At 36.9% G+C, this 22,136-nt stretch overlaps 1 long non-coding RNA gene across 2 annotated transcripts; it reads right to left on the bottom strand.

Moving 5' to 3' along the window:
• Nucleotides 1-9,384: 9,384 nt before the first annotated feature.
• LOC144376225 (uncharacterized) lies at nt 9,385-20,906 on the bottom strand. 2 transcript variants are annotated; one of them, XR_013436465.1, is made up of 4 exons: nt 20,595-20,906; nt 18,609-18,652; nt 16,511-16,580; nt 9,385-12,811 (listed from the first exon to the last, which is right to left on the bottom strand). It is a non-coding gene; the product is annotated as an uncharacterized LOC144376225 (long non-coding RNA). The 2 variants fall into 2 exon arrangements; XR_013436464.1 differs by lacking the exon at nt 16,511-16,580 and having other exon boundaries at nt 20,595-20,891.
• Nucleotides 20,907-22,136: the final 1,230 nt, after the last annotated feature.

The raw sequence follows: 22,136 nt of genomic DNA, 5'->3' as shown, positions 1-22,136 counted from the left end.
ATTTCTTTTGTGGTTAGAGAGGCACATTGGTCATGCTGAGATTCCTGGGGTTTCCCTGGCCCACCTAAGAGGCAGGATTAGGGACCAGGGAGTGGATACTCAAGAATGAAGATGGGAGAAGAGGCTCTGACCTGCAGCAAGCAGATCCTGGCAACTTGAGAAACGGTCAGCCTGGCCAAGGAGAGGTGCAATATTTGTGACAGTCATATGCAGATGTCCTGTTGATGGCTTCTCTTTTCTCCACTGGGAAGTCCCCTGTGAGCCTCAGATCTTCAGTCAAGTCTGTCATGCAACAGCCTTGCTCAGAGGTCCCTGTCATGGGAGACACCCAGAAGCTCTTGGGAAGACCTTCTGAAGGCACTTTACTTGGAATTAAAAGGCTGGAAATGTAGAGAAAGTTGGATATACCTAAAAATAGTCTAATTTGATTTACAAATATCAAATTTTAATAAGCCATTATTTATGTAGGTACCTGTTGCATGGAACTAAAGTCTTACATAAAAAATGAAAGCACATGGCAGTCCACATCAGTTTTCATAAGCACCAGAACCCCAACCAAAGGACTTGGTTTTGTTTTATTTTTATTTTTTCCTTGAGGTTAGTGTCCCTCAGAGCTGCCATTTCACATAAAGTACCCCACATATTTAATAAGGAGCCACTGGGATAAATACCTTAGTGTTGACCATTATGAGAAGCAGAAGAGGTAAGGGTTAGAAGTCAGCTATGACCACAAAACCATAGCATTTTTGTTTTTTTTTCTGATCACCAGGCAAATAAGCTCTGTTCTAGTTTTGGAAAATATTAAAATAAACAAAGTTTTGAAATTACATATAAATTTCATTTCTCAAAGTCACAAAAATATACTTTGTACATTTCTTCCAGGTTTTTTTTTTACATGTTTTAAAAAATAAAACCAGTAAGATACACTTTTTCTTTATTTACCATGTAATGAATGTTTCCTTCATTCAAAATCCTTTGGAGGTCTGAGTCATAGGTCAGTGGTATAGTGCTTGCCTACCCTATGCAAGGACATGGGTTTGACCCCAATATGGCAAAACAATAAAATAAAAATAAATATAAACATAATTTTAAAAAAATCCCTTGGAAGTAGAATTTATCATGACTACATAGTACTTTATTTTATAAAATGCATTGAATACACAAGTTTTCAGTGTTACAAATATACCCATAAAAATACACAAATGGAGAGGGTTGGGAAACTATGTGTTTTGGGGAGTTGGTGTTTGCATATCAAGTGATTCTGGGAATATGGACTCATGTTTAGTGTGTATGTTGGTGCCTGTACCTGTGTCATTTAGGGTTAAGGATGTTACATTTTGTAATCAGGGTATTTCTGGTTGCACTCAATCTTGAGGAAGTTCAAAGAGATTTTTGTGTATATTGTATTTCTTATGAAAGGATCAAGTCTGTGAGATTTTCTAGAGTACTTAGGGTTTTGTTTATGTGACTTCTGGTAACAAATAGGGTTTAGTGTGTGTGTGTGTGTGTGTGTGTGTGTGTGTGTGTGTGTGTGTGTAGGGGGGTTGTATGTTGTATTTCTGTGTGCATGCATACGAAGTGTTTGGTTATATCATGTGCATGCCTTCAGGAAGTGTAGAGTATATAGGAATTTATAAGCCTGCATTTGGAAAAGTATACATTATAATTGCATGTCTGTCAGTACCTGGGTGATAACAGGCATGTGTATTTGTGGGTATGTATAGAGTATATTTTTTTAGAAAGGAAGTGGTGGTGTGTGTATTCAGGGAAAGCAGGGATAAAGGTGATTTATGCATCTGTGTTTTTGGTGGGATGGCAGTGAGTTGTGGGTCATGCACCTGTTTCTAAATGTGAGGTGTTTTAATGATATCTGTGGTGGAAGGGGTTATAATGAGTGTGCATCTTTACATGTACGTGCCTCAGCAAGAGGTGTTCACAGGTCTCTGTGGCTGGGTGGCATGTGTGCATCTGTGGCTGTAAGGGATGACAGGAACACATTGGTGATGGCAAGCCTTTCCCAAGTGCACTGACGCTTGTTCCTGTTGATCTGGAGCTCCAACAATGATTTCTGCTTTCTCATTCTTATCTGACATCTGTCTACATTAGTTGTGGTGGTGGGTGGATGTGCCTCTTGGATCCTGGGCTGGTGGATGGGAGCTGATCAAGGATAGTCCCTCAGGAATGGTGGGGGGAGCTTTTGCTCCAAGATGTGAGGTGTGGCCATTGTGATTCAAAGGGACTGACTCTGGAAGGAAACTGCCAGGAGTTTCACAGATCCAAGGACAATTGTTGAGAGAGATGTTTGTTTGTCCAACTGTTGCATCCTCACTTGCATTTTTTCCTCTGCCAAGACAAAGAAGGAGACCCTAAGCACAAGTCTCCACAGGGCCCTCCCAGCTTGGTGGTTTCCTTGGCCCATATGTGCACATGACTGGTCTCATGGTGTGCATGCTCTGGCAACATCACAAGCTCTATAATTATTACACCACTGCACCTCAGTCAGATGAGGAGAGGAGTTAAGAACTGATTGTACAATGATACTTATTTTAAATTTTCCTGAGGAGCTACCCTCATTGTATACTTTATTTCTTAGCATGACCAAGTGAGTGATCCATCCTTTCAACCTGAATGATCCTTTCACATTTCTACTCATAGATAATTTTCTTCTGATAATTGTCTACTAGTGGAGAATTTACTTGGTTTTTATTTGTGTGGAAATAAGCAGAATGAGTTTAATTTTATATACATTTTCAAATACTCACAGCAAAGTTTTGCCATGTCAGCTATTTGGGAAGACACATCAGTGGTATTCATTACACTTATTTTTCCATTCTTTTGAAACCAGCATGCAGCCACAGAACTTTTCTCATCTTTCAAAATCGAAGCTCATTTGTTAGACAGTAATCATCAATTTCCCTCATGCTCTAAGAAGTCACCATTCTCCTTTCTGTATTATTTTAGTTACTCTGTGTACTGTACTTCATATAAGTAGGATCGTATAGTCTATATTCTCAAGGTCCATCCCTACTCTACTATCAGCCTGGATTTTCTTTGTTTTTTAGACCAAATAATACTTCATCAGGTGCAACACATAAAAAAATTCTCCCTTGGGATAGGAAAAGGGCGAAACTGTAGAATGAAATTGACCATACTATCCTATATACATATATAAAGAGACCACAGTGAGTTTTATCTTTATGTATATCTGTAAAGCATGAGTTAAGAAAATTATAAATACATGGATGGAAGACCAGTATAGAAGAAGAAATGAATCTGGGTCAGGGAGGAAGCGAGGGAAAGGGCAAGTTCTCGAGACTGACTTGGAACAAACTATATTCCATGCTTATGTATAACTATAATGCACACTAAAAATAAAAATATTCTTCTTCAATGTACCCTTGAGTATAATAAATAATCCTGTAGTAATTATAAGCATATAAATATCTCTTCAAAAGAAGTAGAATTGAAGGGTCATTTGAATGATCCTTTTGATAATTTGAGAAACCACCAATCAGTTTCCCATAGAGCCTGCACTACTTTGCATTCTAACCCACTAGGGTTCAGGTTTCATCACATTCTCAGCAGCACTGGTGTTTTCTGTTTTAGTTGAGGTGGTGGGTAGATGTGCCTCTTTGTTCCTGGACTGGAGAATGGAAGCCGATCAGGGATTTTTCTGTTTTCTATTTCATCATATGTTTGAAGCTGAATCTCATTGTGATTTTAATTTTGATTTTGATTTCTCCACTTATTATTGATATTGAACATCTTTCCATGTGCTTCTCAGCCATTTGCATATTTTCTTTGGAGAAACATCCTTTGCCCATTTTAATATTGGTTTGTTGTTTTATTCTTATTGAGGTATAAGGGCTCTTTATATCATAGATCTTAAATTCTAATCAGAAATATAATTTTCAAATGCTTTCTTTTTTAAAAAAAAAGAGAGAGGAGAGAAAAAGAATTTTAATATTTATTTATTTATTTATTTTTAGTTTTCGGCGGACACAACATCTTTGTTTATATGTGGTGCTGAGGATTGAACCTGGGCCGCACGCATGCCAGGTGAGCGTGCTACCCCTTGAGCCACATCCCCAGCCCCTTCAAATGCTTTCTTGCATTTAGTGAGTCATCTTTTCACTAATGACTGTGTCCATTGATAAATCAAAGTTTTGGGGTTGATGTAGTTCAGTTTGTTTTTTCCTTTTGGTGCCTGTGCTTTTGATGTGCTATTCAAAATGTCCCTGTCAAAATCCCTTGTCATGGGCTTTTTCTCTTGTGTTTTATGAGTTTTATATTTCACATCTTACACTTAGGTTGTCTATTTATGTTGAGTTAATTTTAGTCCATGGTGTTAGATAAGGGCCCAACTTCCTTGTTTGATGTGTTGCTATCTATTCAGTTTTCTCAACAGTATTTGTGGAAAATACTGTCCAATTCCATGGAATGCTGTTGTCAGAAATCACTTGAGAACTTATTTTTTTTTTCATTTCTGAATTTCTTACCCTGTTTTATTAATCAACATTTATATCTTTTGTGTTTGTATGACTGGTAACTTTATAGCATGGAGTTTTGAAATTATGACAGGTTAGACCACCAATTTTGTTCTTGTTCAAAATGTTTCTGAAGTTGGTTGTTTTCACATTCCCTATCATTTTAGGATGGAATTTTAAATTTTTGCAATGAATAATCTTTGCATCATGTACAACAAGATTGAGATCTTAATTAGAATAAGATGTATCCCATGTTTTTATTAATAAATCAAAATATTCTCTACTTTCATGTAAAACGAATATGAATAAATAAAAATATGAAATAAAAAATGGTATTCATGAAAAAATGAAGTTATGAATTTTTTTAGGGATGGAACAGAAACTGTAGATTTCTTTGGATAGTGTTGATATGTTAACAAGTTTAAGTGTTTCTATCCACGATCATTTGATATCTTTCACTTTTTGGTGTTATTCTAAGTTTCATTGCTTGTTTTAAAGTCTTCACATTTGGGCCTGGGATGTGGCTCAAGCGGTAGCACGCTCGCCTAGCATGCGTGCGGCCTGGGTTCGATCCTCAGCAGCACCACATACCAACAAAGATGTTGTGTCCGCCGAGAACTAACAAAAAATAAATAAATGTTAAAATTCTCTCTCTCTCTCTGTCCCCCTCTCTCACTCTCTCTTTAAAAAAAAAATAAATAAAAATAAAGTCTTCACATTTGATCTACTTGATTGGGTAATATTATATTGGGTCTAGTATTACATTTTATTTTACTTGTCAGATGAAATTGTTTTCTTGATTTTCTTTATATATATATTAGTGTATAGAAACAGTTTATGTGTGTGGGGTTTGGTATTGACACCTTTGCTGAATTTATTCATTGTGGTGATCATTTCCTTGGAATCTTGAGATTCTCCAGATATAACTTTATCTCGCTTATAAACAGAGGTTATTATACTTCTACCTTTCCATTTGGCATACCCTCTGCCCATACTTCTTGCAGATTGATCTGGCAAGGATTTCCAATATGTTAAAAAGAACACGTGAAAGCATGTAAATTTGTCTTCTTTCAATTTTGGGAAGAAAATATGTTTTTTTTTTATTATTTAATGTATTAGAAGGTAATTTCTTATGTGTAATCTTTATTTTGTTGTTGTTTGCATTTTTCTTTTTTTTTCAGTATCAAGAATTGCATTCATGGTCTCACATATGCTAGGCATGCATTCTCCCAACCACAGAACTAAGTCCTGACCCTTTTGAAAAATGTTAAGACAGAATCTGGTCAAGGGATTCAGAGTGGTTTAGAACTTATGTGTTTTCTGCCTTGGACTTTGAATAGCTGGGATTACAGGTATATACCATTTCATCCAGCTGTTTTTCTTTCTTCTATTTCTAGTTGTTTTCAACTTCTAATCATGAAAGGTTTTCTTGCAAGATGGATGCAATGACAAGGTTTATAGTTCAAGGTTCTTTTGTGAACAGATAATTTAAGGAGACACTCACTAGACAGAGCATGAAGAGTTACTGAAGTGAGAGTAACTGCCTTAGACAAGGGGCAGTGGGCTCACCCATGGGAATGGGAGGCCTTGAGGCAGAGAAGGAACTGGGAAGCTGGCTTTGACAAATAAAGAGACCAGATCTGGGATGCTAAAGTTAGTGACAGGATATGACTATCACTCCATAGGATATGACTACAACTGACTTTGGCAAATAAAAATTTCTATCAACAGAGAATGTTGTAAATTTGTTTACAACATGTTGTTTAAAAATGTTATAAAGCCTTACCAGAAAAAGGTGAGAGACTTAATCCAAAATTACTGTTCTTTTCTGTAATTTTAGTTTTGGATGGACATATGGGATCTTTATTTAGTTTCATGAGGTGCTGAGAATCTAATCCACAGCCTCACACAATGCCAAGAGGTTGATTCAGACACATCCCTTCACAAAGCACTTTACCAAAGAGCCACAGGTGAGGCCCCTTCATTTCCATTTTGAAACTGTTTTTTTGAAGCTTCACAAAGGGGTGGTCTGAGGCGAAGACCTTCCTGTCATGCAGGGGAATTGAACAAAAGGTAAGAAAACAGCCCAGGGACAGACTTTTCTACAAGATAAACACTAGGGCATTGACAGCTCCTGATCATGCTACTTAGGTTGCTATCTAGCCAAGCAGGGTTTCTCCACTGAGACCCTTACCGGTCACACTGATTTCTGAGTTTTCTGAGATGCTTGGCATTTCTTTCAACAATCCAGGACATGTCCATTTCACAGAGCTTGGAGCTGGTACATATCTTGGACACAAAACCATGAGCCCCTTCTGGAGAGTGGCCAAAATTCATGAAAAATACAGGAACTTAGGAACATTGTAGGTGTTGCCCATCTGCAAAGCAAGCATGTCTATTCATACATTCACCAGGATGAGTGCTGGAAAGCTTTCCACTGATGCATTCTGCTCATCAATTCTTTGTTTCCAGAGACTCAGTAAAAACTACCTGAGATCAGGTTTTGAAAGGGCACAGCCAAGAGTAGGAGAGATTAAAGGCTCAGTCAATGTAATCTCCTCTGCCACCTACAAGGTTGTGAACTGCTGAGCATTTTCCATTCCAGTATGTATTCACAGATATTCTTCTTCTTCTCCCTCTAATTGTGTATAACTTGGGGTGATGGTAATGTCAAGGCATTGTTCTGGATGACAGTGGGAAGTGATCTTGTGTAGCACATGTACATATACACATTGGATTGATTTTAATATTTTCCCTTTGAAGTATTAAATCTCTGACCCTAACCCATACGCTACTTGACTCTGAGTACTAATCCTAACATATGCATAAAAGCAAACCTAAAATAAAGAAATGCAGGGGCTGGGGATGTGGCTCAAGCGGTAGCGCGCTCGCCTGGCATGCGTGCGGCCCGGGTTCGATCCTCACCACCACATACCAACAAAGATGTTGTGTCCGCCGAGAATTAAAAATAAATATTAAAAATTCTCTTTCTCTCTCTCTCTCCTCTATCACTCTCTCTTTAAAAAAAAAAAAAAGAAATGCAGGCAGTTCATAGGAGTAATTGTGTATACTTTGATTTTTCCTTTTGCTTTATCAAGGGTATGTGTTATAACACTAGTCACATTTTCATTCTAATACTTCTCCATGGATCGTCATATTTAACAAATATATAACTTATTGATTCCCTTTCTCTGTAGGCTGGGTCAGAACATGTATTGTTATATACATATATATTGCCCTTCCTGCTATCACAGGTACATTCATGTGAGTACTCTCACTTTGGCAAATACAAATTCCATGAACAGATCACTCCCCCCAAACCCCAGGGGAACTCAAAGTTCAACCAATGGTGAGCTCCATAGTTGAAAAAGTTTATGCATAACCCCATGTAGAGTCAAATGAATATTTTTGTGATCTTTGAATGATATATGTTCCATTAAAAATTTGGATTTGCATATCTATTGCTACTTTTACATTATTTAATATATATATATATATATATATATATATATATATATATATATATCTTTCTCTCTCTCTCTATCATATATATTATTCATTGAAATGAGTTTTCTCATCCCTTAATGGTTACTGAAAGTATAAAGACCCACAGTGCCACCTACTTCATCCTTGAATGATGTCTAGACCAATACAGTGAAATATTTTAAATTCTCATGATGAGGAAGCACTGGAGATACATTGGATCTCCTGTTGCTCATCATGACTGAACCAGATAGTGCTGTTTTTTACTGGAATTCATGAAAGTGGTGTAGAACAGAGATGCCATTGAGTTGGAGCCTGCTGGGAACTGGGCCTAGAGCAGTGGAGTACAGGTGTATGATAAAACATCTATGGTGGAGCCATGTGCATCTGTCATTGGCTTCCAAATGACATGTGACTGATATGGGGCAGTCAGCAGACCCTTATATGTAAAGGCCTCTTATTGTGGGGAGAGGTTTTGGGGTGATAATCAGAATCAGATTGCTACTCTAAGGGAAAGATGTATGGGATAGCAGCCCAGTTGGTGTTTTCTCTTGCAAAACCTGACTCACCACATGTGACAGAACTCCCTCCATTGCTATGTCCCATTTTGTTGTAGGGAAAAATGAAGCAAGGCACTGAAGATAGCAGGAAACAGTTTTATTTGGCTGCAGCCAGGTTCAGAGAGCACAGCTTTTGCTGTTATCAATCAATCCCTCCAAGTTCAGGGAGTTTCAGTGTTTTATACCCAGCATGTAAGTAGAGGGGCTCAGATGTTCACAGTCTGCAGAAGTTCACATAAAAGCAGCTTTTTCTTTCACTGTTCTGGGCAAGTTAAGCCTTCAAGGACAACACTTCAGAAGAGGAGAACTTCTTCTTCCCTTTCTTCCTCCCTCTGCCAGCTATTACCATAGAGCCCATTTGTAATTTATCTTAAAAATGTACAAATTTCTGTGAAGCCCAGCTCAAGGCCAGAGGCCTTGTTTGCACATTTCTTCAAAGTACTATACTGGATATATTTGTGAAAATAGTAAGGGGGTATCCAGCACCTGGAGTACTTGTATCTTCCTGGCCAGTGGCCAAGTAAACAGGGCAACACAAAAATAGAAAGTTTATCTACATTGAACTCTTTTGCAGAGACTCTTTGGCTGACAGTTTCCAAATCAGCCATGGTGAAGTGGACTTTTCAGTGGAAAAAGGGGGTACCACTTCATTGGGTCCCCCTCTTCCTCCAGGGAGAAGTCTTTTCTGCTGTCCTTTAATAAAACTTAAACTTTCCACACTAAACTTGCCTTGACGTGCTTCTCTGGTGTTATACTTCAGCATTGGGAAAGCAAGGCCTCATTACCAGTAAACAGCAGTAACAATAACAGTCAAAGGACAGAGATAATACCAAAAGTAAAGTCAACACTTAGAATTGAAGATAATAATAATCTTTATTGATAAGAATTCTTAATTTAATACTTTAAAAATAATAACAACATGTTGCCAGAGAGCAAATTTGTGACATATGAAGTCAAGGGGAGAAATAAAGAATGTCCATGCATTTCTGCCCCTTTCAATTCTTTATTCACTCAAATTCTTAATACAACTTTACTCTACAGGTTCCTAATGAAGAAAACAACAATCCTTAATGATAGGCACTGCAGTGGAGATAATCAAATAACACCAAGCAATTCTAGATTAATTAATTCCCAGAAAACATTTTTAGATTAATTCTGAACATTGCAGAACAGATTTAATCATGACAGGCTAGTGACAGACATTTCCTCTGAATGCTAAGTTCAAAACTCTCAAGCCTTAGGCTTTATGTCCTGCAGATGCACATTCACTCAGACAGCAGTGATCAGGTCCCAAACCAAAACAGGCTTTTTTCTGGTGGGGAGTAAACAACCAATTGAGGAGAGGGTCACAGGGAGAAGTTGCAGCTCTTACAAAGGTCCAGACAAGGTGGTAGAGTTTGAGAACAGTGAGGATCACACAGAGAATAGGAAAATGATGGCAAGTGATGGGATGTCAGTGTAGGTCCTCATCAGGTCTCCAGCTGGAGTACATACTTGTTTAGGCTGGCTGAATCCCTGTTTATTCACTCTATTTTTTTATACTATTTTTTTTACCACACCTTGTAATTATCAGGTGCCACCAGATTGCTCATTTACCCTGAGGTCAGAAATATCTGGTCTGGTGGTCTCCATCCTGATATTCTCACCTTTCACTCTTATCAAGAGAGGAAAGCCTGCCAGAGGCTTTATTCAGTTTATTAGGGTGAGGGGAAGTAATTTGTCTGAGGCCATATTAGAGGGCTCTGTGGGTGTGCCTGGTGATAAATGACCTCTAATAATGACCTCAGGTTTCAAAATGGAGTGAGAAACTGATGTGACTCCATTTTTGAGAAACCTGCCTACCTCAGAGCAAAGCCTGTCCAAATGGGGGAGCTACCCTTGTCCATCGAAAAACTCAGAGTGCTCCTAGGCATATACCCACCCTGCTGAGTTGTTTGTCTGTAAATAACTGGAGAGATCTTCCATGCCAAGTGATCCTGACTCAGTTACACTAGTTTAGGACCCATAGCAACCCCCTAGCTACCACAAAAAGCATGAGACACAGAAAATACCTGAAACACCAGGTGACCTATCCAGTAGTTTTGTTGATTGGTAACATAATTAGGCAAGTTTATCATATACACTCTTGCAACCTCTCATGGCCTAAACCAATCAGTTCAAATGTATCCACAACTTGAACTAACCAATCAACCTTACACAACTTGTTCCTGCCAATGAATGTGCTAATCAATGTTAATAGTTGTTGTTTGACTTTTCTGTGATGTGAAATGATTGGCTGTGTGATGTGATGCATACAGTATCCCCCAAAATCTATTAATCCTCACTGAATTAAGGATCAAGACTCTTTGGGACCACTGTATCTGAAATGGTTGAGTCCAGGCGTGAGCTTACAATAAACATTCTTGTGTGATTGCATCAGATTCAGCTTCTGGAGGTCTATTGTAATGAATCTGGCATTACAGGAGTTGCTTAGGCTCAGGCCTAAGGCCATTCTTACACAACCCCTTTTACCTTGACAGCTCTTCTGCAGATAAACAGAAGCCATAACACATAACTCTTGTCTTCATAAACTTGATCTCTTGAGTCTAGTGTCATTTCAAGTTCTGGGTTTAAAAAGACATTCATTTTCCTTGATGTTTTCAGTAAAGCACACAGAATTCTTAGAAATAGCTTGGAAGGATAACAATGTTATATTGCAAAACTTCATGAACTTTCAAATTGCTTGCTGTGTGTAACTGACCAGTATGTGAAAGGCCTTGGGGATATGTGAATATACTATGAATATAATAGAGAGAACTCTTGAGAATATTTTTCTTACTGTACACACATCCTGAGGCCAAATGAGGCTGTTTACTAGAGGTCATTTCTCAAAGAAGAGATAATGATCATAAAGGAATAAATTAACCTATATATTATAAGTAAATCTAATATATATTTGATTAAAATTGAGGACATATATGGTCATGCCAAATAATTTGTTGAATCATTTCAATTACAGTTATTTAATTATTTTAATGTTTTGCTTACTATCTGCATTAGAGACAACATTGACATGCAATTCAGGAAAACTGTTAGTTCTAGCACTGAATTTATCAAGTTTTGACACTTTGATATACTACTTATTGCCATAGAATATCTTATTTCTCAATGTGTATATTTATAAATTTACACATTCTAGAAGTTTTTAGAAATATAAAAGAAAATATGTATTAAAAGAGTAGTTTAAAAAGCTCTTTAATATACCATTGCTATGGTTATTAAATAGCATTTTCTTTTTAAGAATGTATTAACCTGGGGCTGGGGATGTGGCTCAAGCAGTAGTGCACTTGCCTGGCAGGTGTGCGGCCCGGGGTTCGATCCTCAGCACCACATACAAACAAAGATGTTGTGTCCACCGAAAACTAAAAAATAAATATTAAAATTCTCTCTCTCTCTCTCTCTCTCTCTCTCTTTAAAAAAAAAGAATGTATTAACCAGCAATATGTATATAATAACATAATAAATAAATATGGTACAAACAAATAAACATAAAGTAATAAATGTTATATGATTTATTTTATAATAATATTGGTAAAATATACCCAGAGGTGAAAATAAACATTTAAATAATGATACCTGTACATGTCCATTTTTATTAAGGTATAGGGAAATACAACTATTTTTGTAATATACTTTTGTTCATGAAAGCATCATAAATATTATTATCAAACATTATTGTAGCTGCACAAAATTAAAAATCCAAATTGTACATATATCAGTAAATAAATGGTTTTTAGTGACTGAAGTTTCTGAGTCTGTTATTGTGAAACACAAATACTCAGTAAAATATGCTCTGAAGGAAACTTCAATTTGAAAATGTAAAAACATAGAAAAGAGTATTTAGAGTTGTTTTACCATGAGATTAATTTAAAATACTTTTGATACCCAAACAAATACTCTGAAGTTTTTACTCTTAAGAAATACATATGAAAGAGTACAGCAATTCTGTCTCTGAGTAATGCAAGCATAAGAGAAAGATGATAAGAATATTAAGTAAGCCTCAAAAATCTGAGGATCATGAAATAAATAAATTCCTGGCAAGAAAATATCACAATAAATTTTGATGTAAAGTCAAACTAATATGCATTCTAATTTACCAAATCTTAATGATTTAATATATTAGAGAAAAAAATCAGAATTCCAAGCAAAGACTTGAGTAATGGGTGTGCACAACAAGGTTTAAGCTCAGAAAATTTCATACATCCTCTGTGTCTGTCCATGTGTCTCTCTCACGTCTTTCCACTGTGACATAAAAAAAAAAAAAATGAAGAACAAGTTTTTGAGTAATTATACTTAGGTATTAAAACAGTTAAAGAAAATAATTAGCTCTCTTTATCTATTTTAGAAGTAATTTGCCTTAGTATTTCTTCAATAATTAATGATTACCCTGTGTTTGTTGCTCATAATACAGAATGTGTAGAACCACCCAGAATGAGAGCACTATTTAAATAATGTCAGAACAAAAAGTGTTACAGAACAGTAGGAAATGAAAAACAAGGTCAAAGCCAGTGCAGGACCACAGAGCATTTAGGGCTATATCAAAGAGGAATGGAGTTGGTCTTAAGAGGTCTGACTTCCTTTAGCCAAGACAAAGGACTAGTACATACTGTCTTAAAAAATATTTTTCTTCAAATCTTATATTTTAATAGATACATGGTAAGAATCCAGAAGTTAAATGTAAACTAGCAAATTTACATTCATTTCTGGGACACTTTTACTTCTAGTTCTCTAGATTAATTAATTTTAATGCCTTTCACCATTTCCTAATTGTTATTCTAGCTATGGTAGATAATTTTTTCTCATTCAACATTTATCAGGTAATTTACAAAGGACTCCATTACAGAATACAGTTATTTTTAAAAATTAATAAAGCAACAGATGAAATTGTTTAAAACACAGACACCGTAATATCACAGGATATAAAGTCTGTGTAGACACCATGGTCTTTATGTTTAGCTCCTAGTTTAAAGAAAGGTTGACTGGCTTGAATGTTCAGTTTTAAACGTAATCTCAAAAAACTTGAAAGAACTTCTTCTGTGTCTTTAGACAGGGAGACTGGTGGTAACTCAGGGACAACTGTGGGTTTGGCACCTTTATTCATAATCACTTTTTACTTTGTGGAAAGACTTTAAACTCTTAAAGATTCACATTCCCACTCAGCAGTAGGGAACTTTATTTTTTCATGTTCTATCTCCCCTTTTCCATATCTCATTTCTCTCATTTTAGAATCATATTAAGAAAATTTATTCTCCTTGTCCAATCTTCTGTTTTCATTGTGAAGAATCTTTTCAACATTATCTTCCAGGTTTTATAATAGCCATCTATTTTTTTAATTTTAATCTTGTTCTTAATATACAAATTCTATGCCTTCATTTTTGAGTTTTGTACCTGGTGAGGTGTGATTCATTGAGTTCATGTTTGAAAAAATAATCTTTAAGTTATAAAGTTTCAATCATATATATTAAGACAAAGAAACAGGTTTAAAGTTACCATATTTGCTATTATATTTTAAGTACAATAATTTTAAATTACAAATATTTAAAATACATTAATTTTCTTTCTCATTTGGCAATCTTAATGAAGGCATATGGCTCATTCTATTTTTACTTATAATTTTATCCTATTAAATATGCCTTTTCACTTATTATTCATGTAAAATTATTAAAAGAAATTCATCACTGTTTAAGGGACATGAGTCAGCCAAGAGGCAAGTTAAATAAAAATTCAAGTTTTTATCCATACACAAAATAACTGTCTAAGCATACTTTATGCTGGAAAAATCCTTCAAGATGGCAAGTAGCACAAACAAGTGTGCTGAAGGCTGAAACTGATTCTGAAAGCTAATGCCTCTCCCATAGCACACCATCACAAAGTGAAGATTTCTAAAGTCTTGGAGACTAAGGTGGATATTTTTGATGGAAACAAGTTCTCTTGTGATACTAACAAATTGTAGAGAAAAAATGATTCATAAAACCCATGAAATGCAGAAACCCCAGAGTTCTGAGAACTATCTCAGATGTAAGCCACCCAGTAAATCTACCTGACCATTAGATTTTGTTTACTTTAGACCTTTTAGAGTGGGAAATAAACATTGATTAAATAAATCACTGAGATGTGGGGTTCTAAACAACATTTATTTTCTCAACTATACAGTCTAAATCATTACTCCGAATGGATTAAAGCACAAGTATCTGGGACATATTTCTCAAGGCTTTTAAATTATATTAGAATATACATTTAATGTGCCACATTCTTTTCCAAATTTCTTATGGAACAATATCAAAGATTTGACATTATGCTTGACCAGACTTAGGGAGTCACTTCAAGAACTGTAGAGTCATTCCACTCATGCCAAGATGATATCATATTTACATAAAGAGTGAGTTTTTAGGTTATTTGTGGTATAATGTACAGATTCTATTCAAAAAATTAGCAAAAGAAAATACAATCATTGTCAGATGAAGTCCTGATATATAAAAATAAAATAACTTTTAAAAACTTCCAAGCTGGGCATGGTGGCGAATGCCTGTAATCTTGGTTGGCTCTAGAGACTAAGGCATGAGAATTGCAAGCTCAAAGCCAGTCTCAAAAATTCTGGAAGATTCAGTCTCAAAAAAAAAAAAAAGAAAGAAAGAAAAGAAAAAAGAAAAGAAAAGAAAGACCTGGGGTTTGGCTCAGTAGCTAAGCACCTGTGGGTTCAATTCCTGATTTAAATAATAATACTAATTCTAAATGACATCATGATAAACACAATAAAATATGTAACTGAATTTTTGGTGGTACTGGGGATTAAACCCATGGCCTTGTGCATGTGAGGCCAGCACTCTACCAACTGAGTTATATCCCCAACCCTATAACTGAACATCTTACTAGACTCTTGATTCCTTCTGTGACTTTTGTGCTTTTGCTATTCCTTCTCTTATTCTATACTTTCTGCCAAAACTTTCTTCAGAAATGAAAAACTCACTCCTTCCACAAATTATCTTCATAAAGGAAAATTTCTGGACATCTTCACCCCTTTGGTAAGGATTGTCAAGTCTTCTATTATGAGTTAAAAACTCTATCCTGTTCTTTAATTCGGTACTTCTGCCCGTTTTTCTGTCCTTTTGTTTAAAATTGTGATTTATAACTGCATAGTTACAATTATGGTTTACATTGCTTCCTTGCCTTAGAACAATTAAGCCTTTTGCACACTTATCTCTAAACCCCAATACTCATGCTTTGATTTTTCTTCGGGTTCAGCTACATCACCAAGGTGGTTACAGGTCTTAATGCAAGCAGTTTCTGTTTGATCTGGTCCTGGCTTCCTCCCTCCCATGTATGGTGTTCAAATTTTTTTTTGTGCTTGGTGAGACTTTTAGTGAGGTTACATCTCATATACCAGTTTTTTTTTTTTTTTTTAAAGAGAGAGTGTGTGAGAGAGAGAGAAGGAGTGAGAGAGAATTTTTTAATATTTATTTTTTAGTTTTCGGCGTGCACAACATCTTTGTTTGTATGTAGTGCTGAGGATCGAACCCAGGCCGCACGCATGCCAGGCAAGCGTGCTAATGCCTGAGCCACATCCCCAGCCCTCATATACCAGTTTTGATGTAATGAGATGTCTTTTTGAAAATGTGGTAGATGTGATAAGTGGATGTGATATTGTGACTTCATTAAGATAAGTGACTGTAGTGTCTACCTGTCCTGCTATGAGGTCTTCTTCATGGTATAAAAACATTGTCTTATCCCTTGTTTACAAAACTTGAATTGATGGAGTATACAAACGAAGCTTCATGTAGTTCTGATCTCTACATGTCGATGACCAATACATGTCTACATTTTATAGAGCCACTTGCTTTTTTTCAGGGCTACTTTACTTTAGAGAACTCTGAAAAATTCTTTTATAACATATAAGTAAAGAAAACAGGGTTGGGGATGTGGCTCATGTGGTAGCGTGCTCACCTGGGGAGCGTACGGCCCGGGTTCGATCCTCAGCACCACATACAAACAAAGATGTTGTGTCCACCAAAAACTAAAAACAAAAAATAAATAATAAAAAAATAAAATTCTCTCTCTCTTTAAAAAATAAATAAGTAAATAAATATTTAAAAAAAAGAAAAAGAAAACAATATTGGGCATGTTCAAATTTTCCAGAAAAATTGAGAGCAATTATTAATGATTGACAGATAATCAAACTGAGATTCCCAGAGTTAAGTGATATATCATAGCTTATAAAGTTACTAAGTGAGAAAAGCTAAGATTCAAATGAAATCTAGCTAAGGTTTTACACCTAAAAAATACTATAATATTCACAAAGTCTTACACCTAATACATTATGAGGCAAGGCTATTACTTTATTGGCTTCTCCATTTAATATTTTCATTTTAGAAACATTTTATTATTAGAAATAATAGTATTTCTGATGATAAATATATAAGAAAATATTCAACACCTTCAACATCCACAATGTTCAAGAGAAACCATGTAGAGTTTTTATACCTTTATATCAGATTTTTAAAAAAGCATTTATAATCTGATAGTTAAAATCATTCTTTAAATTGTTGTGTCTGCCAAAAACTAAAAACAAAAATATTAAAAACTCTCTCTCTCTCTAAAAAAAAAAAAGATGTGTTTGAATAAAAGCATTTTAAGAAAGCCTCCACTCAATGATGAATAAAATTCCTGATTAAAGTGTATTGGTCATTTTTATTTATTTTTTTTAGTAGAAAATGTTTCCCATAAAAAGAAGCAATGGATATTAGCCCACCACAGTACGCTAAATCACCTTTCATATAAACCTATAGCAGGGATGCTAAGAAGATTATATTTCAAAGCACAATGGATCTCAAACATCAAATAAAACTCTAGGCTTCATGAAACCAAAAGAAAAGATTTTACCAGCATTTTCTATTTACCACACAGCCTTCTCTCAAAGAAGTAGGCAGTCCTATGGTAAGTATTTGATAGCATACCCTTGATGTCAACATTTCCTATTCTTCTATGACAATCATTGGAGGTCCAGATTTCCCCTCAAAGTCAGAATTCTATTTTCTTCTATAGGGTATTCTCACAAAGCAAAACAAATAGAAGTTCATGGAAAAGAACTTTTTCACTCATATTTTCCTTACTGTCTTTTTTCTGGAAACAAACAGAAGGCATCTGTCTTCGAAATTGTTTTCACCATAGTTTACTACAATTTTCTAATCCCAATATTGGACTGCAGGAATCTCTTTTGTGGGAGCTAGTGTTGAGGGTCTTCTGCCGCCAAACAGAGGCCTCACAAGCCATGTGGAATGTGGATAATCCATGTCATGTCTTATGAGCTGCATCGCTTACACATTTGCTTTCCAAAGGAGTCAACCTGATGTGATCTAATAGGTCCTGTATTATATAAATTCTGATTTTCTTTGAAAATGCCATCTTTATTCAGCTCAGCTAGTGTGCTGCTCCTAATGGTCTCTGCATTAATATTAGTGAAACACAAAAGAGCAGTGGGCCTCAACCATTATTTTTCACCTGTTTCAATCCAAATATTCTTCAGGATTACTTCAGGATTTTTTGTATAAAAAGCCTACCCATCTTATATAGGTTAATATACCAGTGCATTAAAAGGCCCTATTCTTATAGCTTTATGACTCTAATTAGCTTGAATGCTTAAAATGGATTTAAGTTATAAACCATGCTGTTTTGTTGCAGTAAATGGTATTGTGTATGTGCATCAAATCACTGTATCAGTGTGAAGTAAATGTATGGATACTTAGATCAAGACAGCAGAGGCATGGGTGAGAAATTCTACATCAAGAAAAGGCTGAAAGACCTGTGTTTGTGCCTGGAGCTGGGATTATGACTCAATGGTAGAACACTTGCTTAGCATGTTTGAGGCACAGGGATTCATCTAAGCACTGCATATAAACAAAATAAACAAAATAAAGACCCATCAACATCCAAAAATGTACATAAATAAAGAAAGTGCTTAAATACTTTCTCAGAATTAGTCTATGCAGTTTTAAGAAAATAAGAACAAAATGAAATGTTTCGCCCCTTGTAGAAAAGCTATTACCTTCAATAAAGTGCTGCTTGTAAATTTATTTCTTCTTTGTTATCCTGTGAGGAAATTACAACATGTTAAAAATTCAGTTGTATGTTATCAGCCAAAAGATTGATTGAATATCAGAGTTTTTCTTCCTATGCAAAAATCACCATCCTTATTGTTATTGTAGGAGAAATTAATAAACACAGAAAGCTTGGCTATTCTCAAAAAGTTTATGTAAACATGTTACTCTAAATTAAACTTATATAATCAATTATGATTTGCTACCAATACAGATGTCTTGTTACCATTTGGAACACATGAAGAAGTGATGAATTGATCGCTATTTCAGTTTCAAGAGAAACATTTCCTATAAGGGTGTCTGTATTTTGTCAAGAAGATAAAACAAGAACAGTAAGGACTTATTGATTCCTGATCCATGCAAAAATAACTGAGAAAGAAGGGTGATATCACTTAGAAAATGTACACAAGTTTATAAACCACTTTTAAAAAATCATATTAAAAATACATACAAAGAACTACAGATCCAGTTAAGACAAAAGGGATTTCACTGATAATACTAAATCACAACTACTTTTCCAAATAAAAAGCCCCTTCTATCTCTCACAATATTTAGAGGAGGTTTGCAGAAATGTCAGTGGTTCATAAGGAAGAAACTTGGGCCAAAGCCCCAAGAAACCAGTGTAATTTTCTAAGTTTAGCGGGGATGAGAGGGGTTCTTGAATATTAAAAAATAAGCCCTCTGTAGAAAATGAAGTCTCTCATGTGAAGATTAATAAGTCTAATTTTGGAAAGAGAGTTTCTGTCAGACTTCGCTAGTATTTTATTTGGTTTCTTATCTTTCTCTTCCTGTGTCAGATGGTGAAGTGCCTAATTTTAAAACCACATTTTGAGATGAATGTCGTTAAAAAATTTTAGAGATTTTTCTATTGACTTAGAATTCCTCTGCAGTTTTCAATTTTGCAAGTCATATTAAAATAGGCGGACTGCAAAACCAAATGTTATTCAGTTGTCTTCAAATAAATTTAATAATTTCTTTTTTTATTCCATGTTCAAAGGAATAATTTAATTACAATGAATAACACGAAAGTTGAGAGTAGTTGCTTCTTTTCATAAAGCAAAAGTTTTTAGACATCAAGAACTACATGAATACAATTTTGAGCTGAAATATGGGTGGACTCCTGCCCCAGCGCACCTCTGGCACACGTCCTCCCAGAAAGTTAAGTCACCAGCCAGCGAGCTTGGCGCCTCTGAGGCCCCGCCCCCATCCCCCGCTCCTGGCTCTGGCGGGCTCCCCTCCCCAGGCTCCCGCCCCTACCGCTGCCGGCCAGGCTCCCATCCACGGACTGGCCTGCTCTGCGGGAGCCTCCTCCGCCACCCTGCCAGCCGGAGTCCTGCAGTGCCCCTTGTCCCCGCCCCTGGCCCTCACAAGCGGGGCCGCCTGCGGGGCGGGTCTCCCCTCCTCCTCCTTCTCCTCCTAGAGGCTCAGCTGGTGGTTGCCTCTGACACTCAGCTTCACCTTCACACACCCCCCAGGACCCCCAGGACTTCCCAAGTCCTGCCTCCCCTCGCTGCCCTCTGGAGGGCTGGTGTCCAGAGCTGGCTGTCTCCAACACCGCACCAGTCTGGGCGGCAGGCACTCGCTTCTCCAGTGGGGGCCACGCCTGCGCCCCCTCCTCAGCGCTCAGCTCTGGCCTGCACCGGGGGCTGCAACCCCCCCCCCCTCCCGCCTCGCGCTCCGCGACTTGTCTCCCGAGGCGCTAGAGCGCCTCCTTTCTCTCCAGGAACTCCGCTTCTCCCCCGCCGCTTCCCGCCCTCCCCACCCCAAACCTCAACTCCCCAGCTCCATGGCGCCTCCAGGATGCAACTCCCCTTTTCCACACACCCGGGCAGCGGTGCCCGCACCCAGAAACAGCCCTCTTGGGGGCGCTCGGCTCCTCAGGGCTCCGTGTGGGCACTCACAGCCCGGGGTGGGGACCCAGAGCCCCCGCCTACCTCCCACCGGCCCACGCAGCCCCTGGGGAAGGCACGGTGACTGGTTCCTGGCATAGGTCCCTCAGGTGCTGGCTGCCCAGGGCGCTGACCTTCGCTGCCAAAGCTGTAGCTGAGGCTGCCTCCACCAAGTTCCCATGTTATAACTCCTCCTGTCAGCAACTCCTCCTGCTCCACTCCTCCCCGTCCTCCTCCACTCCTCTTCCTTCTTCCCTTCCTCCTCCCCTCCTCCTCTTCCTCCTCTTCCTGCTCCACCCTCCCCTTCCTCCTCCTCGTCTCAGCATTTGCTGACAGAGATGGACCGCACCAGCTCTGGAGCAGAGGAGGGGGGCTCCGGAGCAAGGCTGTCCCTCCCTCCTCCTCCCCAACAGTGACCTCTGCCAAGTCCTGTCACTGGGGAAAGGACAGGGCGGAGGAGGGAGCAAAGGTGGACTGAGAAAAAAAAAAAAAAAAGAAATATGGGTGGAGGGCATAGGAGGTGGAGAGGTGGGGCAATTCTCCCTGGGCTATGGAAGTTTTTCAGTATCTCTCCAACAAATTAAAAGTAATAAAAATTAAAAAAAAAAAACTCATAAGGAGAAAAAGAACTTCTGAAGCCATCAACATTTTTCTTTTTCTTTAGTCTCCACCTTAGAACCTAAAATATTTTATGCTGTTATCATCATCCAATGATGGTTGTGCAGGCTTATCGGGGAAAGGCATTTTCAAATTTTTAAAAATCTTTCTGGATGATTTGCACTTATTCTTTTATTAATTATGATTTCTTTCTATTCTATCCTAAACATGATTTTAATATTGTCAATTTTCCTTATGTGTCTCAACAAATCATTTTTTCCTCCATTAAAATCATTAGTATTCATTCAACAAATTCTTTTTTGTTATTTAAAAAAAATTATATTTCCCATGAACTGAAAGCATCTCCTGTTAATACTCTAACCTGAGAACATAGTGACCTAAGAAAAGAAAAAAAAAAAGACTTTTATAAAGAAACTCAAATAAAAACTATTTAATTCAATAATAGTTTGCATCTACCTATGCTTGGAAACTAATCTTTAACTAAGAATTAAAAATGAGAAACTTGTATTAAGGACTATCTAATTTAAGATCTTGGATCTGCTGACAATGGTGTCAAAATGTGAAAAGAAGCACATCTAAAACTGCTGAGTCCAGCAATTAAAAACATGAGAGGATAGCAGGCCCTCAAAATCAAAGAAAAAAGAGGTCAGAATATTCTGGTAGAGTGCTTTTCTAGTATGTGTGAGGTACTGGGTTGAGCACTCAGCATCACATTAAAAAAACAACAACAACAAAGAAACAAACTATTATATCCATTTACAGCAACAAATAAATTTTAAGAAAAAAAGGACTGTGTATTAGACTTGTGTACCCTCACTTCTTGTAATATATATATATATATATATATATATATATATATATACACACATAGAGAGAAAGAGAGAAAGAGAGAGAGAGAGAGAGAGAGAGAGAGAGAGAGTATAAATTTTTTCTGTGATGCTTTTTCAAGTAACTTATATTACAGGTGTG

The sequence above is a fragment of the Ictidomys tridecemlineatus genome, chromosome 3, assembly GCF_052094955.1.
Source record: "Ictidomys tridecemlineatus isolate mIctTri1 chromosome 3, mIctTri1.hap1, whole genome shotgun sequence".
NCBI classification, from domain to species: domain Eukaryota; kingdom Metazoa; phylum Chordata; class Mammalia; order Rodentia; family Sciuridae; genus Ictidomys; species Ictidomys tridecemlineatus.
This window is presented reverse-complemented; position numbering and strand designations above follow the sequence as displayed.